This window comes from Pinus tabuliformis, chromosome 2_2, assembly GCF_031772625.1.
Source record: "Pinus tabuliformis cultivar Carrire ecotype Pingquan chromosome 2_2, CPIR1, whole genome shotgun sequence".
Taxonomy (NCBI): domain Eukaryota; kingdom Viridiplantae; phylum Streptophyta; class Pinopsida; order Pinales; family Pinaceae; genus Pinus; species Pinus tabuliformis.
The window spans coordinates 370,540,980-370,562,612 of record NC_142300.1 but is presented as its reverse complement, the minus strand read 5'-3'; the positions used below and the strand labels follow the sequence as shown (position 1 = coordinate 370,562,612).

The following is a 21,633-nucleotide window of genomic DNA, read 5'->3' as shown; positions in this document are numbered from 1 at the left end:
AATTATAAATTAATAATTATAAAAATAATAAATTATATTTTTTATTATTTAATGAATTCAAAAAATTAATTGGACAATTTTTAACCTATTGCGCTTCTTGGTGTATATTTTTTCAAACACACTCGAGTTGCGCTCGCATCCAAAGGAGTTACACATTTCGCTAAGCACTCGAATGGTAAGCCTTTGGAGATTGGGTACTCTACCACCATAGCTTCTCCATCACACAACTACAACAAATAGGAGAAACATAAGAAAAAAATTTGAAATTTGAAAATTGAAGCAAAGTATGAACTTTAAAGAGACAATGAAACTTGAAAATTGAAACAAACTAAAACTTACCTGGCATTTTGGTTTTCCTATCATGGATAGCCATGTCAAAGCTAAATGTGCCACCTACCATCCTGTATATCTCCATTTCTTTGGAGATTTCTACACGTTCTGCTGGAGATGGCACCATCTTCTGAACACAGGTGAAGAATCCATCCATGACCTCAACATCAAATATGAAACCATAAGAGTAAAAAAATGTGGGGTTCAGGTAGATCCCTGCAGCATGAATCATACAATGGAGTGTGTTGTTCCATCGCTCATCAACCACTTCCCATATGAGTTGTTGTTTCTCTAACCCCTCATCCTCCTTATCATCCTAATAGCTGCAAATGGATTCTTTGGCCCTATCCATGGCCTCATACAAGTAGCCCATTACGGTTTGTCTCCATCAACTAATCGAAGAACCTTTACCAAAGGTTCAGTAATGCTACACACCTCCTGCACTCCTGCCCAGAAGCTTTCCTGGTATGAAACTAGCCTGCATATGGCCTCTCCCTTTGGTTTGCAGTTATATGACAAAGCATGCCACTCCTCCAAAAGAAATATTCTCTTCACATCCCACATAGAATTCAAGAAGGATTGAAGAGATATGAAACTAGTGGCAAACCGTGTAATGGCAAGGCACACCAACTCTTTGTTGTTGGTGAATGTTCTCATCAAATGAAGCACAAATGCATGATTATATATAAATTTTGTAATGCTTTTAGATGATTCAACAATATTCTTAACAAAATGAATTTTTTCTATGTCCTCCAACATTAAGTCAATGTAATGTGCAGCACAAAGTCTCCAAAATAAGTTAGAATGCCTCTCCATAAGCAACCTGCCAACAACAACATAATTTGCAGAATTGTCCGTTATGACATGGACAACATGTTGTGGACCCACTTCTTGAATGAACATGTCCAACAAATCACATAATAATCATGCATCTTTGATATGTGCAGATGCATCAACAGATTTCATAAACATTACCCCCTTGGGACAATTAACCAAGAAGTTAATAAGGGTTCTATCCTTTTGATCAGTGTAACCATCTGACATCACAGTGCATCCTATCTATGCCCATGAGCCCCTAAACCCTTCCAATCTCTTTGTGCATTCAGCATTTTCATTCTGAAGAATACGCCCTCTAAAGTCATCATAGGAAGGGGCGTTGTACCCTAGTCCAACAATAGCAATAGCATCAATAGCGGGTTGTAAAAATGGATTGTTCCTAGCAATGTTGAAAAGAACATCATTCCAAAGAAGACACTTGCCCAATAGCTTGTCAACTTCTTCCTTCTCCCTTTTTTTAAGAGCTGACGTGATAGATGGTTGTGCACTAGGTGTGGTTCTAGGAACAAAAAATGATGAGGCCGTTGTGGGGTTGACTGTAGACATTGATGCTAAAGAAGAACCAATACTACTCTCACGTTCACCTCCCAGTCCCACCACTCCACCCCCTACCATTTGACTCTTCAGAGTTGCCTTGGTCAGTTTGGTTGTCTCTATTTCTTCCAATGATTCGAGGGCTCTATGGATGATTTCTGAATTTGTATTTGTGCAAAGCCCTACTTCATGTCCATAAGTTTGTGCAAGGTGGAACTTTAATCGGTATTCACCCCCTGTCATATGCTGCCCACAGTCAAATTTGATCTGTCAATCCCCCCATCAAGTTCACCAAATTCCCACAAATGATCCAATTTTCTTGGTGTTGAGCCCCGAAACCACACTTTTCCCACACATTTTCCTAAACTCTCTCCATCCACCTAGACCTCATAAGCTATCAACATCATTGCATATTGAGTTTAAAAGAGCACATAAAGTGGTTTTCTAACTATGTTTTGTGTTTGTTGTTTGAACTATATTTTTGCTCATAAGCTGCGGAATCTTGTCACTTTCCGCAACCAGTTCAACTTGCCACAGCCTTTTTGTTAAATTCTACATTGCAGGTGTCTTCAGGCAAATCGAGCCACATGGGCAAGTTGAAAATGACGTGAACATGGACCGAGTCCCATTGGCTCAGTCGAATTCATCAAAGAAGGCCGTGGTCAAAGGTGGTCAAGCGGTGGTCAAATATAGGAGTCCTACAGCAACAGGACTCTGTTTTCAAACATGTGAAGACTTTCGTGGCCGTTCCTAGATCTCTGGGGACATATCGACACCTGTGGACTGCTCCATAAGGCGAATCCAACAGCCACCCTCAATAGATTTAATCATCACGGCAGCCATGATGCTAGATCCATGGACGTTGTCGTTCACGTGTCCTTTGTCAACGCAATTTTTAGGAAATCAGTTATGTAGCCTTATGTTATAAATAATGTGTTTCCATACGCATAATAGTTAGTCTTTTGAATGTATTGTTGACTGTTAACGAGCCCACTGTGTCGTGACATTGTTTCGTTGTTATGATTGCGTTCTGAATATATGAGAAGACTCTGTTTCTGAGCATAATTCGTGGTTGATAGCTGTTGCCCGAGGTTGTGCAGAGGGCCCCTGCACACGCTGAGGTTTTGTTTATTGCTATACAATTTCACGTTGTGTTTCTTTATGTTTATCATGCCATAGTTATTCACTTATATATATTGCATTTCCTATGGTACTAACGTTTCATTTTTGTCCATAATTTTACATGCTTTACATTGCTGTTAACGTTGATCAGTGTATTTGTTCCAGATTACAGTAGGCAGCCCAGGCATTTGCATATAGTTTTCACAATGACTAATGACATGGAATCAGTCTTGTCTTTCTGCTGACTTATTTTTCTTAGCTTTTAATTCCAGCTCTGTTTTGTTTATTTCAGTTCTGTTCATTGGCTTTATTAGTTAGCTTAGATATTAAATTACTCATATCATTGTCAGTTACCTCCGAAAGCCATAGCGAGACTAATGGTGAGGGATTGAAGTATGAGTGTGTAATTTGATATTAGTTTTATTTTTCTGCAAATTAGATATCAGATTGCTCAAGTTGTTGATGATTACCTCCGAAAGCCATAGTGAGACTAACTGGCGAGGGGTCAGACTATGAATTGATGTGATTTGATTTTAAGTTTACTTTTCTGCAAATAGATATCAGATTGCTCAAGTTGTTTATGATTACTTCCGAAAGCCATAGCGAGACTAACTGGCGAGGGATCAGAATATGAATTGATGTAATTTGATTTTAATTTTACTTTACTTGCAATTTTTGGATTTCTTTGAGTACAGTAGCTTAATTCATTTCTCTTGTATTTAGAAAGTGGCAGGGATAATGGTTTCATGATCAATAGTTCACTGTTTGTTTGATTAGAATAGTGGTACATTTTTATTTCCTTTTAGGAATTAATTTCATCATTGCATGTTCTAAGGCCTTCTGAAGTTTGAAGTTTTGGAAATCATTATAAATGACATAATTGCCTTGAAAATTTATATCCATACTTGTCTTTTAGAATTTCCATTTCACATTAGGAGATAAACGAAGATAAAAACCCCAAAACAAATAGAAAAAATCAAAAACGACAAAACGTAAGAAATAGGTTATCTTGCACATATAGTGCACCATACTTCAACAGTTTACGACTCCCGGATTGACAATTAATATAGCAATTTAGGACATTCTAAATTGACCAAACATTTTGGCGCCGTTGCCGGGGAAGTGTAACTAGGTAGCCAATTTCTTAAAAAAAAAATATATTCAAAGAAAGGAAAATTGATAACTTCTCAAAGTATGCTCTCCTCTTGCACCTAATGTGATCTGGAGGATCAGAAAAGAGAGTTATTGGTTCAATAATTTCTTGAGTACGCTCTCTTCTTGCACTTAGTGTGATCTGGAAGATTAGAAAGAGAATTATTAGCCCGACTTGAAGATAAAAAATAAAAAATGACATGCATAGAGCAAGAGATTCTAGGGGAAGGTTTATAACTAGGGCCAAGAGTTCGATTTTTACAACTCCATCTACTTCAAGGCATAAACAAGATACACCTCCATCATCTCCAACTCACACTCCCAGCCTTAGGATTCCTGGAATTCAAGGGGCAGCAGCTGAATTAGGAGACTCTCCCACACTATCCATCCAATCTGACCTAGGAAAAGAACCTTTCTTCACTTCTACAGGGGAACATATTGTAATCAAAGAAGTAGAATCACCCAAGGAAGAAGAGGGGGAAATTCCTCCTCGTTCGCCATTAATAGAAGAACCAGAGGACTTTGAAAACTCTGAGGAAACTATCATGACAGAGGAAGTAGTAAACGGATTTGGAGGAGGAGGTAGAGGTAGAGGTAGAGGAGAAGGAAACAATGGAGGAGGTAGAGGTAACAATGGGGGAAATAGGGATGGAGATAACTCATTTGGATTTCCTATAGTTGATGAGGAAACTCATACAACAATGAAAAACATCTCACCATCTGTCCTCCCAAACTTTTATGGGTTGCGAAGTGAGGATCTTGAAACATTTCTATTTGAGTTTGAAGTTGTGTGCCGAACTTATGACTATATGGAAGACTCTCAAAAACTCAAATTGTTTCCTTCAACATTGAAGGGAGCTGCTTTGAAATGGGTCATGGGATTAGTCACTCAATCTATTAGGACTTGGAATGATATGAAACAAACATTTTTGGATAAATACCTAGACTATTGCATGCCCACCAACCATAAGGATGAGGTATTCAAAATGGTGCAAAAAGAAGATGAAAACTTGGAGGATTTACTTGAAAGATTTCAATACAACTTGAAAAGAGCAAAAATGAGTAACTTAGATGATGAGACCTTGAAAGCCCTTCTATTAAAAGCCATTAGAGATGAATGGATAGATATTTTAAACATGATGGGAAGGGAGATATTTCTCAACTTCCACTTCATGACATAGCAGAATTATGTGTCCATCTCTCGAGGGGAAAATCTAAAACTGGAAAAGGGCCTAGAGATCCTTCTCTTATTAGAGCAAACAAATCTGCAACTGGATCAGTAAGTAGGGCAGAGATTGGCAATATGCTTGATGAGTTCAAAACTGATATTCTAGGGAGCCTTAGTGAACAACTAGACACCCTTAAAATACAAAACAAACAGAAAGCAGAAGCTGAAGCTCTGGCCATCTTTTGTCCAAAATGTAGGAAGAAACATGCTCTGAGGGAATGCCCCTTGGATGCAAAAGTTGTAGAAACATGTATGATTTGCTCGGAAAGCCATGAGACCAAGGATTGTCCTTCAATTCCTGGGCTCAAAGCTGTCTTTCAAGAAGATCCAAATTCAGTAGAGTCTCTCTGTTTTGTTTCAAGGAGACCTTGGCAGGGGCAACAAAATCAAGGGTTTAACAACCCTATGAACTTTCAACCCCCGCCAAATTGGAATTCTTGGCAACAACCTTGGTCCCAACCTCAAAATCCATATCAATCATGGGTACAAGGTATGCAAAATCCTTATGGGAGATTTGCTCAATTTCATCAATATCCTCCATATTTTCAAAATCAACAAGCTCCACAACTTCCAAATCAAAATCCACAACTTTCATTGCCATTTCCACAACAACAACCTTCTCAACATCCAAAAACAACAACTTTCATTGCCATTTCCACAACAACAACCTTCTCAACAAAATCCAAATTCTCAACTCTTGCTTCCATTTCAACAAAAGACAAATCAACTACCAGCCCAGCCATTGCCAAATCCCAATAATAAAAATCCTCAAAATGCTTACATGGTAGAAGGACAACAATTTCCTACTTATATTATTGTTCCTCTTAATGATGTATAACTCAGGTCTGGTAGAGTTTTAGAAAAACCTTCTATAGATGCGCAAAAGCAAAGTACTTCTGAGGAAGATTCTCTTAAAAGTCAATAAGGGTTCTGAAGCATCTCTTCAAAACCCAAACACTCAAAAAGAAAAAGAGTCAACCCCCACAACTCCTATAGTTGAGCAACCTGCATTTTTATCCACACCTCCTTTCCCTGAAAGATTACAAATTGACAAAGGGGTAGAAAAACAAATCTTGTTGCCTGACTATGATTTCCTAGATGACTTAAAGAATGTCTGTATCAAGATTCCCTTGCTATAAGCCATTAGAGAGATTCTTATTCTCGCAAAAACAATAAAGGAGTTGAGTCTCAAAAGACCAGGAAGGAAACCAAGAGATACAAGAAGAATTCACCTGGTAGGAAAAATTGCAAATATCATGATGGGAAAAATTACCATGCAGAAGTATGTAGATCTCGGTAGTCCAATTGTCAACACACATATAAATGGGGTAGAAATTCCAAATACTTTGATTGACTTAGGGGCTGCTATCAACATTATGAGTAGACAGACTATGGAACAGCTTAAACTTCCTAATCTTGTTTTTACACCTACCTTACTGCAACTTGCAGATAGATCAATAATCAAACCAGATGGTGTATTAGAAGATATTTCAGTCTCCTTAGATTCTTGAGAATATCCAGTAGATTTCATGATTTTGACTCCCAAGAGTAATTTAGGAGGGCATCCACTCATCTTAAGAAGACCTTGGCTAGCCACAGCTGATGCTTTCATTAGTTGTAGATCTGGAGATATGTACATTTCTGATAGTAATTCGACATCAACTTGTATCCTCCAGCAAAAGCAATTACAGAAGTAGAAGATAATGAATGGGTCGATGATGAGGACACTATACAACCTGTCTTTACCATTTCTGAAATCAGTGAAGATAGTCAAATTTTGAACACATTAGAAAACTTTGAAACATCTTCAGAATATGACCACACACAATTTCAGTTGGACTCTGACATTGAGTATTTATCATCAAGACAAATGTCTCTTTACTCTATGGAATAGTTTGGTAGTTCTACCATTGAGATTTTTCTAGGTAAAACATTGAATATCAACAAAAACTTGGAAAAATCACTACAGGGAGAGCTAACCAAAATCTTGCAAAGACATTCTACTACGTTTGCATGGGAGTATACTAATATGAAAGGCATTGATCCTAAGACTTGCATTCATCACATCTACATCGAGGAAAATAGTAGACCAATCAGACAGCCTCAGAGAAGGATGAATCCAAACCTTAGGGAGATAGTGAAAGAAGAGCTCCAAAAACTACTCAATGTAAACTTCATTTATCCAATTTTAGATAGCCGATGGGTTTTTCCTTTGGTTATAGTACCTAAAAAGAATGGTAAATGGAGGGTATGCATTGATTATAGGGAATTGAACAAAGCAACTTTGAAGGACCACTTTCATTTGCCCTTTATTGATCAAGTATTAGATACACTAGCAAGCAAAAAGTACTTTTCATTTCTGGATGGTTTTAGTGGCTATAATCAAATTCAGGTAGCACCTAAAGATCAAGATAAGACCACATTTACCTGTCCATGGGGAACTTTTGCTTATCGAGTGCTTCCTTTTGGATTATGTAATGCACCTGCAACATTCCAAAGAGCAGTACTAGGAATCTTTTTTGATCTAATCCATGATTGTGTAGAGGTTTATATGGATGATTTTACAGTTTATGGTAATTCGTTTGAAGAGGCATTAGAGAATTTGGAAAAAGTCCTTATAAGATGTAAAGAAACAAACATTTCATTAAGTCATGAAAAATGCTTTATGATGTTTACTGAAGGTATTGTTTTGGGACATCACATTTCAGGGGATGAGATTAAAGTCGATACATCAAAAGTTGAAGTCATCTCCAAGTTGCCTATTCCAAATTGTCAAAAAGATGTTAGAAGTTTTCTGGGATTTACTGGGTACTATAGAAGATTTATAGAGAACTTCACTAAAATAGCATCTCCACTCTTCAAATTACTTACAAAAGACTGTGAATTCAAATGGGATCCTGATTGCCAATCAGCATTTGAAACTTTGAAGACAAGAATATCTGAAGCACCCATCTTGAGAGGGCCAAATTGGAAACTTCCTTTCCATATTTCTACAGATGCTTCAAATACAGCTCTAGGGGCTGTGTTGAGACAAAAAGATCTAGTTCCTTATGCCATTTACTATACCAGTAAAAATTTGACTCCCACTGAGTTGAACTATACTGTAACTGAAAAAGAGTTCTTAGCTGTTGTTCATGCAATCAATAAGTTTAGACATTATATAACAGGCTATGAAACTTTTATTCATACTGATCATTCTGCGATTAGATATTTAATGAACAAACCTGTTACTAATGGCAGAGTTACAAGGTGGCTCTTATTTTTACAAGAATTCAATATTACTGTGTTGGATAGACCAGGGAAACAAAATACAGTAGCTAATTTCTTGTCTAGGATCCAGAATACTAAAGAAGATTCTCTTGTAGAGGACAAGTTTGCTGATGAATACTTATTTGCAGTAACTACTAAGACTCCTTGGTATGCAGATATTGCTAACTATTTGGTTACAGGGAAACTACCTCCACATCTATTTCCTAGTGAAAGAAGAAAGATTATTCAGGAGAGTTCAAAATATTCATGGATTTCTAACGAATTGTTTAAAACAGGGCCAGATCTTGTGATCAGAAGATGTGTTAGGGAAGATGAAATACCTGACATCCTCAAGGCATGTCATGATGAACTATGCGGCGGACACTTTGCTGACAAAATGACAGCCTATAAAATCCTCTCTTTAGGATATCATTGGCCTTCCCTCTTCAAAGATGCAAAAGAATATGTCCAAAGGTGTGATAGCTGCCAAAGAGTAGGGAAACCGACCCTTTCAAATGAAATGCCATTGCAACCGCAGGTACTCATCGAACCATTTGAAAAATGGGCTTTAGATTTCATTGGACCTATTAATCCACCATCTAAACAAAATAAGTATATATTGGTATGTACTGATTATGTCACTAAATTGGTAGAAGCCAAAGCATTATTTTCTGCTACTGAAAATTCAGTTGTTAATTTTCTTTATGAGAATATTTTTACTCGCTTTGGTGTTCCAAAAGAAATTGTGACAGATCAGGGAAGTCAATTCACATCCAACCTGGTGGAGAAGCTGATGGAAGAATACAAAATCAAGCACAGAAAATCTACTCCTTACCATCCGCAAGCAAATGGTCAAGTGGAGTCTACAAACAAAGTTCTTGAAGGCATCATTACCAAGACTGTTCATCTACACAGAAGAGACTGGGCAGAAAGGCTTCCTGAAGCCTTATGGGCCTACAGAACTACATGGAGGAATACAACAGAACATTCTCCCTATGAACTTGTTTATGGGAAAGAAGTCCTGCTCCCCATTGAGTTTCAAGTCAAAACTTTCAAGATGGCAATTCAGTTGGGAATGAATCTATCAGAAGCCCAAAAGCATAGAATGAAGCAGTTGAATGAGCTAGATGAGATCAGACAAGAAGCAATCCTAAGAACTGATCTAGTTCAGTATCAAAGAACTAAGTGGCATGATAAATACATCAAAGAGAAAAAGTTTCAAGAAGGACACTGAGCATTGCTATTTGATTCCAAGTTTAAAGACTTCAAAGGTAAATTTCACACTGGTTGGCTTGGGCCATATGAGAATGACAAAGTCTTCAGCAATGGAGCGGTAAGAATCAAAACCATTGATGAATTTCAAACTCCTCTTATTGTAAATGGCCACAAATTAAAGGTCTATCATAAGCCACTCTCAAAAGAGGAATTTGTCAAAATGTTTCAAGATAGTTCTGCAATAAGGCTGGTGAAGAAGAATCCTTCTTCTCCACCAGCCTAACCTTTGTTCCTTTCTGTTCTAAAAAAAAAAAAATAATAATGTATAATCCTGAAAACCAATCACAGATTGGCAGTCTTATACAGAAAATACAGGGCGAAAATCAGAATCTTCTGACGCCCTATATTTTCCATAAAAAAAATTCTTTCCCATTTTCATTCTGCTCCACTTCATTTCATTCCACTTCATTCCACTCCACTTCATTTCATTCCACTCCATTTCATTTCATTCCACCACTAAAAGTTTTTTTTCATGACCATTTTCATTCAGTTAGTTATTATCTATCCATCTCTATTCAGTCAAATGATTGTTGTGTCAGTTTCCGCAGCTGAAACCAATTTCCACAGCCAGAAGCAGTTTCCGCAGCTATCACTCTGTTTTTCAAAACTGACAATCAGATGTTAGTTAAATAATCATGAAATCAAATGCAGGTATGACCGAGGACATATTATGAAGACATGGGGCACCTAAAGGCATCAATAAGGAGCAGCTGATCAAGGGTTAATGGACAACAAATGGCAAAAATTCCAAGGTATGAGTAGAAATTTATTTCAAATAGCAATCAAAGCACATTTTTGCATAGTTATTAAACCATAAGCTCCACTATATGCAATGATTGGTGTGATAGCCTCCATAACCATTCCACGACATTCCTCCACGAACCATGCATTTATTTTCCAAACGGTCTTATGATTAGCCTTCGGATTTAATTTGTGTTGGCTGCATTTTAACACTCCACCTGTAATCATGAGGACGTGGTCGATTTGACTACGGCTCTTCTCAGCCGCACAAAATCCACAGTCGTTTCATAAACGTGTTCGCGTCTACTCTACAGCCACCCAATTTAAAATTCTGCCGGATGCACTTTACTTCCCCTACTGTTCTATTGACATCACGGCTGCATTTCCACCTTGCTCACATAAGCCTTTGCCCCATTTCACGAATTCACTTCCGCTGCCTGTCCTCTGTTTTCTGCTCACAGTCACTGGTTTTCTCCATAAACTCTGTTCACTCCCATAACCCAGTCGTCTCACTTCTGCTAAACCCTCCTCACGCAGACAAATTTTAAGAACAGAAGGAAGGATGGGTCTGTTGTTGAGGGCAGAACCGGAAGGGCCCAAGTTTTTGGAAGGATACCCCCAAGTGAAAAACATACTGAAGAAGGCAAGGTGGCTACGATTCGTTCAAAAGTTCAAAGGGTACAATAAGGAGATTACAAAAACTTTTGTGAGGTCTTTTAACGGCCAGGAAGTAGAAGTTGGAGACCTCAAATTTACAATCACCAAGGCATCCATAGCAACTGCTACAGAACTCCCACAGGAGGGTGAACGATGGTTCAAGAACAAGAGCTTTGACGAGAAGGCTTGGAGAGTCATACTACGCAATCCAGGTATGGATGTAACTATATTCAAACAAGGAATTCCTGTCCATGCTTTAAAAGAGGAGTGGGCCAGTTTATTGTTAATTATTCAAAAGTTCATTACTTGTGAGGGCCGTTTCGGGTCAATGTTTATGTATCATACCCGATTGATGATGAAATTTTTAGAAAACCAAACCCTCAATCTGCCATACTTTTTATTGCTGAGCTTGAAAAAGATGTGCACAATGTAGGAATTTACATGGTAAGTTCCTCAGACAGAACACCAAAGGACACCGCTCACAACCAGATTGCAGATCAATACACCAGTATTTTTGACGTAGTTAAAACCCTCAAAGAGGGAAACAGTCCACAGCCTGAGCCAACGTGGCTACTTCAGGCAATTTATTAATAAAAGAATGAAAATTTACATATGTTTCTCTCATGCACGGATTACCCTACAAATGACCCTCCATGCGATTTAAATAGAAATCATGGACCAATCGGGTGTCAAGCCACGGATCAAGTGTCGGTAATACCGAGGAGAGAATGAACCGTCGGATCACTACATATCGTGACCGTCGAATTGTAAGTTACAAAATGTACAACGGTAAAGAAACACACTTTACCTAACTCTATACTAGACCAAGTTGTACTTGACTATTTCCTATGTGTCGGAATATCCTAACATCCCCCCTTAAGAACAACTTGGGATAGGATTGAAGGATTTACAAATATGACACAATAGGAGAAGGAAGGAGGCACTAGAGCCTATCCCCCCTTAGTGACAACTTCCTGAACTCCAACCATAAATCGAAGTTTAGTGAACTTCGCCTCCGTGAGAGCCTTTGTAAAGATATCTGCAACTTGATCATCTGTTGAACAATATTGCACTTCAAGAACATGGTCATGGATGAGCTTTCTGATGAAGTGCATGTGCAGTTCAATGTGTTTGCTGCGCTGATGTTGGACTGGAGCTTTGCATAGCTGAATGGCACTTTGATTATCACACCAAAGTGTAGTCGGATGCCGCTGCTGAAAGCCAAACTCTGACAGGATCTGACGAAGCCACAATGCTTCCTTACTAGCTTCTACGGCACCACGATACTCTGCTTCTGCTGAAGAAAGAGAAATGGCACCTTGTTTCTTGCAAGCCCATGTAATAAGTCCTGAACCAAGAGTGAATACATAACCGGCAGTAGACTTCCGATCATCAGGGTCACCAGCCCAATCGGAATCAGTGAAACCAACCAATAGAGGAGCTGCTTCGGCACTGTCATGAATCCCAAACTGAACTGTACCTCGAACATAACGAAGTATTCTTTTAGCTGCTTTCCAATGACTTTCACGTGGGTTTTGCATAAACTGAGCAACAAGGCCAACAGCAAAGGAAAGGTCAGGACGAGTATGGGTTAGATACAGAAGTTTTCCTACAAGTTGACGGTATAAGGTAGCATCAACTTCAAGAGAAGTACAAGTGACTGAAAGTTTGACTCCAGACTGGAAGGGAGAAGGGGCTGGCTTACAGTCTTCCATGTGAAAATGGCGTAGAATATCACAGGCATACTTGGACTGGGAAAGGGAAATACCCTCCTTGGATTGCAAGACTTGAAGACCGAGAAAATAATGTAAGTGTCCTAAGTCTGTCATTTCAAATTTCTTTTTAAGGTTGGACTTCACATGGTTTATAAGGTTGGGATCACTACCGGTAAGGATAAGATCATCAACATAAAGAACAAGAATGATAAGAGACTTGCCCACTTTCTTGGTGTAGACAGTATTGTCAGAATGACACCTAGAAAAGCCAGATTCTAAAAGAAAGCTATCCATTTTGGCATACCAAGCTCGAGGAGCTTGCTTGAGACCATAAAGGGATTTCTTAAGCCGACATACAAGGCTGGAGTCTGTTTTTATGAAGCCAATGGGTTGTTCCATGTAGATTTCTTCATGCAAGTCCCCATGCAAGAAGGCAGATTTAACATCCATCTGATGGACTTCCCATTTGAACGAGGCAGCAAGGGAAAGAACAAGGCGGATAGAGTTCATTTTGGCAACAGGGGAGAAGGTTTCAGTGTAGTCAATGCCTTCAACCTGTGAAAAACCTTTAGCAACAAGACGAGCTTTATGTTTATCAACTTTCCCATCTTGTCCATACTTGGTTCTGTAAACCCATTTGCATCTAACAAGTTTTCGTCCCTTTGGTAGAGGAACAAGATCCCATGTATCATTTGCCAATAATGAATGATATTCTTCATTCATAGCTGCTTCCCAATCTGGATGGCCTAAAGCTTCTGCAAAGGTGTCAGAATCATAATTTACTGGAGCTTGAGCCAGTAAAGAAGAGGCTCTCTCGAACTGAGAACGTGTACGTCGCTGATCTGTAGGATCACCGGCAAGATCACCTGCTGCATCCCGAGTAGCACGGACCCATTTTGGAAGCTGAGGAGCTAAAGGAGGATCCTGAGAAGGTGGGGGAGGATTGTCATCCTCACTATCATCATCTGAAGAATAAATGTTTTCAAAAGTAGAAGAGATAGGGAGAGGTGGCACATCCGCCAGACTGGGCTCGCAGGCCGATATATTTTCATCAAATTTTACATCTCTTCTAATGATAACATTTTTGGACTTAAATGGAATAAGTCTATAGCCTTTGACATCTTCAGAATATCCAACAAAAGTACATTTTTCACTCTTAGGTTCTAAAGCTTTATGTTTTTCATCTGGAATATGGGCCCATGCTTCACTTCCAAAAACAGGAAAGTGACTAACATCTGGTTTGATTGAGCTCCATGCTTCTTCTGGATTGATATTCTTTAAAGCCTTAGTAGGAGTGCGATTTATTATGTAATTTGCACAGCTAATTGCTTCTGCCCAAAAACTAAGACCAAGTCCTTTAGATTGTAGCATACAATTAGCCATTTCCTTTAAGGTGCGATTCTTCCTTTCAGCTACACCATTTTGTTGTGGAGTATATGGAACAGTATGTTGCATTTGAATTCCATTCTCAGTGCAAAAGTTGATGAATGTGTTTTTAACATATTCTCCGCCATTATCAGATCTTAGCTTAAGAATTTGATGTCCAGATTGTTTTTCAACAAAGGCTTTGAAGGCCAAAAATGTGTTAAATACTTCACTCTTGAGTTTTAAGAAGTATACCCAAGTGCGTCTGGAGAAATCATCAATGAAAGTTAAGAAATACTTGCAGCCAGAGAATGAAACAACAGGAAGTGGACCACATAAATCACTATGCACAAGCTGTAAAGGGGCTGAGGCGTGCCAAGAGGCACGTTTTTCAAAACTGTCCCGATGATGTTTTCTGAGTACACATCCGAAACAAACACCATCTCTGCAAGATACCATAGGAAGACCTGTCACCATATTTTCTTTACATAGATGCTGAAGGGAGCGATAGTTTAAGTGACCAAATCGCTCATGCCAAAGTTTGCTCACTTCATCGTTATGAGCAACAAATACTGAGGGAAGATTTGATGACCCAAAGTTGTGAAACTTATACAACCTTGTAGAATCATCAGCAATGCCAGTAGCCAAAATCTGTTTAGGATCTCTTAAGTCCTTGATTACAACATCATGAGGTGAAAATTCAACGATTTTACCTTCACCTGAATGAGTTATCTGATATACAGATAGAAGGTTGCAGGATAAAGTTGGAACACATAATACATCATTAAACTGACCATTGTCTAGATGAACAGTTCCAGTCCCTACAACACTAAGAGATCTATCATCACCAACATATATATTTTTGGTGTTACAATCATTTAAAGAAGAAAACATGGCTTTGTTTTTTGGCCATGTGATAAGAAGCTCCAGAATCAATGAGCCACTCATGAGAATGAGAAGAAGAAGATACATTTAATGCATAGCCAGACCGAGATGCTTGACAACCACATGCAGAAAGTGCCATTCCTGAAGATGAAGTTGAAGTTGAAGATTGCCCCAAATGATGTTATGTTTCTTCATTGTTGCTTCCAAGGCTTCCATCTTCTTAAAGCATTTTGATTCTAAGTGGCCATCTCGATTACAAAAATTGCAATGTCTATCAGTCTTCTTCCCTTTGTTTTTATTTGTCTTATCATTTTGATGAAATGATTTTTCATTTTGGGGTTGAAATTGCTTAGGACCCTTATTTGGTTTAGGACCATTCTTTTTTGGATATGACTTCTTAGGATTCTTTGAATTTGGTTGCTACTGGGCGGCTAACGCTTTCTTGGAAGAGTTTCCAAGATTAAGAAGACTAAGGTGTAAGAGTTTTTCTTGTTCTCTTATTAAAGAATCACAAAAAGAGTCAAAGGAAGGTGACTTGTAGTCTGTTCCTTGAGAAATGAAGGCTTCTCTTGTAGAATGGAAGGTGGAAACAAACACAGAGTAGGCTGGTCCCAACTTAGTAAGAATGGAATAGATAAGGTTACTATCTTCTTTCTTAACTTTAACACCTTCCAAGAGATATCTAAGGGTCTTGAACTTGGACAAGAAATCTTCAATGCAAGAAAAATTATTAGGGTCCAATGTAAGCAACTCATTTTCAAGTTGATGGGCTCTAAGTTCATTTTTAATCCCAAAAACTTTATTGATTTGTTTCATTGCTTCATCAGGAGTATCAAGTTCTGCAATATGGAATCTAAGATCAGGAGAAATAGACATCCCTATCAATCCACGTGCTTGATCTTGCCTATTTTCCCATTTAGCAGCCTTATCTTCATCCTTCGGTTTCTTTTCTTGGCCTAAGGCTATTTTGTAGAGACCTTTACTTCTAAGTAAATCCTCAATGTAGGACAACCATTGGAAGTAGTTGGTGCTGTCAAGGGTAACTTGGTATTGACTTTCCATTTCAATGGAAACTGAAGCTAAAGATGCTGAAACTAAGTGTTCCAATGGATAGATCTCGAAAAATTAGGCTAGTTTAAAAAAAACGGCTCTGAAAACGGCTTCCGGATGAAGAAGTTATGGCTTTTTGAAAAAAGGTTGTTGAAGTTGCCGACGAAGTGCGGGAATGTGCGGAAATGAAAAAGTCCGCCACCACAAAATGGAGACTTGAACCCAAGACCTCTACTCTCTTAAAATAGCTTTGAACCAATTGAGCTATACAAAAAATTTGAGAGAGAGAGGGGGGGGTGCTTTGGGTTGCGTGCTTGCTTTGAGAAAGCTCTTTTTCCCTACAAAACAAAAAACACAAAACCCAACACGGACATGCAAAGAAAACGAACCTTACAGCTCGAAATTAGCTTTAGCTGAAAAACTAAATATTTTCAAAAATGAACCTTGCGGCTCAAAGTTAGCTTTAGCCGGAAACTAAATATTTTCCTCAATGTTTCTGATTTTCCAAGATCACCCTAAGGCGCAGGGAAAAGAGCATACACATGAGAAAAATCCTTCCTTTCTGTTTCTGATTTGCCCAGATCTCACAGAGTCACAGGGCAAAGAGCATACGCAAAAATGAAAGGTATAGATCCGGTAATAAAAAAAGCTAAATAAACCGAAACCGAAATAAACAGAGAGAAAATAACTGTAAACTGCAAATAAACACTGTATACCTCCAGATCTTAAAAATGACGCAGCTAGGGCTACCGGAAACCTTTTCGCGTGAAACGAAAGGGGTTCCTCACTGGAACAGATGCTCCCAACACAATAGAGCAGTCCTCTCGGCCCGAAAGCAGTCAGAAACAGCAGATCTAGGAAACGGCAGTCGGATGCAGTTCTACCGGCTTCAGATTTGGATCACCAACGGACGCGGCCCTCAAATAGCTCTGATACCATGTAGGAATTTACAGGGTAAGTTCCTCAGACAGAACACCAAAGGACACCGCTCACAACCAGATCGCAGATCAATACACCAGTATTTTTGACGTGGTTAAAACCCTCAAAGAGGGAAACAGTCCATGGCTTTAGCCAACGCAGCCACTTCAGGCAATTTATTAATAAAAGAATGAAAATTTACATATGTTTCTCTCATGCACGGATTACCCTACAAATGACCCTCCATGCGCTTTAAATAGAAATCATGGACCAATCGGGTGTCAAGCCACGGATCAAGTGTCGGTAATATCGAGGAGAGAATGAACCGTCGGATCACTACATATCGTGACCGTCGGATTGTAAGTTACAAAATGTACAACGGTAAAGAAACACACTTTACCTAACTCTATACTAGACCAAGTTGTACTTAACTATTTCCTATGTGTCGGAATATCCTAACACACAACAGTCCAAAAGAATATAGAAGACATAGAACCCCATTTGTATCATCATGGGCTTGTGAAAATCCTAATTGAAGACCAGTTGAAGAAAAAGAGGGACACCTGAGAACGGTTTTTGGTGAGAAACTACTTTCAAGTGCCACCCGAGGTACCTGAGAGCAGTACAGCAAGAAGGAGTAGGAGGAAGGAGACAAGTGTAAGAATTCAAGACCCTCCTATTAGCAAAACCAAAGAAGTTAATCAATTTGAGAGGCTAGAAAGAACCAAGGATAGAAACCAAGGAAAATCAAAAGGGAAACGAAACATAGAAGCTATATATCAAACTTCAGAGCCTTCTCAAAAAGAAGACCATCAAACATTGTCTGAAAGATTAGCTTATCTTCAAGAACAAGCGGCTGCAGCCAAGAAGAAACGAAAAGAAAAGCAGAGTATGGAGGAAGATACTAGTCCACAGCATGTAAGAAGAAGCTCTAGGCTTAAAGGGAAATTAAAAACAGTAAAAACCAAAGGGCCCCACTTTATTGATTTGGGGAGGGAAACCCCAGAAAAGCCTCCAGCAACCTCTCCTGACCGTAGCCCACACCATACTTCCATTTCACAGCCAGATGTTGACATGAGTCCCTCTCGGCAAAATTTTGAGATCAGTCCCTCTCAACAGGATTTTGGGGTCAGCCCAAGGAAGACTACACCCGAGGTAGACCCGAATCAGTAGGAGATGTATGATTATATAGAATCCTTAGAGAAGACAGCTGCAGGTCCAAGCATGTCATTCACTCAGCCTCACACAGCACAAGAAGCTCTAGTCCAATCATTGAAACAAGAAGTTTTTGAATTGGAGGTCTTAAACAGACACATTAAACAAGAAAATGAAGCACTAAAGGAACAAAGTAGATTGGACAAGATCATTCATGACAACACAATGTTACACCTTGGGCTATGGCAAAAGAAGAACAGGAAATTAAAGAAAAGGTGCAGGAAGTTGAGTAGGGCATTGATCAACCTCAAATTCAGATGCTTGATGAGAAAGCCAAGGATGTTAGCAGCACCAAAGAAGAAGAGAAGAGGGCTGGATGTACTGACAGAAGTTTCAGAGCACATGGACTAAAGAGAGGATGATCAAAATTTTGGTTGCATGGGGACATGCAACACCTTCACAGTGGGGGTATGTTGAGCCCCGAAAGCACACTTTTCCCACACATTTTCCTAAACTCTCTCCATCCACCTGGACCTCGTAAGCTATCAACATCATTGCATATTGAGTTTAAAAGAGCACATAAAGTGGTTTTCTAACTATGTTTTCAGTGGGGGTATGTTGAGCCCCGAAAGCACACTTTTCCCACACATTTTCCTAAACTCTCTCCATCCACCTGGACCTCGTAAGCTATCAACATCATTGCATATTGAGTTTAAAAGAGCACATAAAGTGGTTTTCTAACTATGTTTTGTGTTTGGTGTTTGAACTAGATTTTTGCTCATAAGTTGCGGAATCTTGTCACTTTCCGCAACCAGTTCAACTTTCCGCAGCCTTTTTGTTAAAGTCTATATTGCAGGTGTCTTCAAGCAAATCGATCCACATGGGCAAGTTGAAAATGACGTGGACATTGGCTCAGTCAAATTCATTAAAGAAGGCCGTGGTCAAAGGTGGTCAAGCGGTAGTCAAATATAGGAGTCCTACAGCAACAGGACTCCGTTTTCAAACACATGAAGACTTTCGTGGCCATTCCTAGATCTCTGGGGACATATCGACACCTGTGGACTACTCCATAAGGCGAATCCAACAGCCACCCTCAATAGATTTAATCATCACGGCAGCCATGATGCTAGATCCATGGACGTTGTCGTTCACGTGTCCTCTGTCAGCGCAGTTTTTAGGAAATCAGTTATGTAGCCTTCTGTTATAAATAATGTGTTTCCATACGCATAATAGTTAGTCTTTTGAATGTATTGTTGACTGTTAACGAGCCCACTGTGCCGTGACATTGTTTCGTTGTTATGACTGCGTTCTGAATATATGAGAAGACTCTGTTTCTGAGCATAATTCGTGGTTGATAGCTGTTGCCCGAGGTTGTGCAGAGGGCCCCTGCACACGTCGAGGTTTTGTTTATTGTTGTACAGTTTCACGTTGTGTTTCTTTATGTTTATCATGCCATAGTTATTCACTTATATATATTGCATTTCCTATGGTACTAACGTTTCATTTTTGTCCATAATTTTACATGTTTTACATTGCTGTTAACGTTGATCAGTGTATTTGTTCCAGATTACAGTAGGCAGCCCAGGCATTTGCATATAGTTTTCACAATGACTAATGACATGGAATCAGTCTTGTCTTTCTACTGACTTATTTTTTTTAGCTTTTAATTCCAACTTTGTTTTGTTTATTTCAGTTATGTTCATTGGCTTTATTAGTTAGCTTAGATATTAAATTACTCATATCATTGTCAATTACCTCCGAAAGCCATAGCGAGACTAATGGTGAGGGATTGAAGTATGAGTGTGTAATTTGATATTAGTTTTATTTTTCTGCAAATTAGATATCAAATTGCTCAAGTTGTTGATGATTACCTCCGAAAGCCATAGCGAGACTAACTGGCGAGAGGTCAGACTATGAATTGATGTGATTTGATTTTAAGTTTACTTTTCTGCAAATAGATATCAGATTGCTCAAGTTGTTTATGATTACCTCCGAAAGCCATAGCGAGATTAACTGGCGAGAGGTCAGAATATGAATTGATGTAATTTGATTTTAACTTTACTTTACTTGCAATTTTTGGATTTCTTTGAGTACAGTAGCTTAATTCATTTCTCTTATATTTAGACAGCAGCAGGGATAATGGTTTCATGATCAATAGTTCACTGTTTGTTTCATTAGAATAGTGGCACATTTTTATTTCCTTTTAGGAATTAATTTCATCATTGCATGTTCTAAGGCCCTCTGAAGTTTGAAGTTTTGAAATCATTATAAAAGACATAATTGCCTTGAAAATTTATATCCATACTTGTCTTTTAGAATTTCCATTTCACATTAGGAGATAAACGAAGATAAAAACCCCAAAACAAATAGAAAATATCAAAAACGACAAAAAGTAAGAAATAGGTTATCTTGCACATATAGTGCGCCACACTTCAATAGTTTACGACTCCCGGATTGACAATTAATATAGCAATTTAGGACATTCTAAATTGACCAAACACTTGGCATGTTTATAACTTAATTGAACTCTTGTGTCTTAATGTAAGATTGAAGTTTGAAACTAGGGCACAAGAATAATTTCAACTTAAACAAAAGAAATTAACATACAACATTTTGAATTTTTGACCAAAAAAAAAACCTCCACTCAATGCAGCAATAATGGAAAAAAAAATACACTCAAACCCAAGCAAAAATCATAGAAAAAAACTAAGGCTAAACAAATAAAACTAACAATCAAGATTTTGAATTTTTGACCAAAAAACCCTCTCCACTAAATGCAACAAAAATGGCAAAAAACACACTCAAATCCAAGGGAAAATCATGGAAAATGTATGGGTCACTGAAACCCAAGGAAAAACAAAGAAAAAAATAGGGTCAAATTTGGTGCCCATACCTGAAATCCACGGCTTGCTGAAGAAGCTTGGTCAAAATTCAAATTTTTTATTGCTTGGGATGCTAAATTCCTTTGATTTTCTCCTCTCTTGCCCTTATAGATGAGTTATCCTCCTCCGTAATTCTCACTCTTGCCCTTTGATTGCAAAATGAGACAAAAAAACAAAAAGAAAACTTTTAATAAGTCATTGTTTCTGCCATCCACGATTTTTTGCCATCAAATTGTGATTATCGCCGATTTAATCGAGCGATTAAATCGGCATGGCAAAAAAATCTCGATTTTTTCAAAAAATCACAATTTTCGCAACACTACTACATACAAGTCATCATTACAGTTGTTGATATAATATACATGCATATTGCATGGTTGTATGCTACTGAAAACTTCAAATATATTCAGTGTTCCACGGGGACGCGTCCCCCAAGGTCGGGTGCGCGCACTTGTGACGGGGAGTCTCTTGGGGGTGTGTTTCCCCACGCACCCTTTTTGGGGAGTCTCGGGGAGACGCAAGGCGGTGCGTTTCCCCA

General features: G+C 38.6%; 1 pseudogene across 3 annotated transcripts in view; it reads right to left on the bottom strand.

Annotated features, from left to right (window-relative positions):
* LOC149192778 (putative pentatricopeptide repeat-containing protein At3g13770, mitochondrial pseudogene) overlaps nt 1-21,633 on the bottom strand; it is a 37,501-nt pseudogene that overhangs the window by 5,502 nt on the left and 10,366 nt on the right. Inside the window, exon 2 of one of the 3 annotated variants that reach the window (XR_016254385.1) lies at nt 86-227. The exons of the other annotated variants lie outside the window; for them this stretch is intronic. The product of XR_016254385.1 is annotated as a putative pentatricopeptide repeat-containing protein At3g13770, mitochondrial pseudogene, transcript variant X2 (transcript). The remainder of the gene's footprint in view (nt 1-85; nt 228-21,633) is intronic. 3 annotated transcript variants of the gene reach the window in all.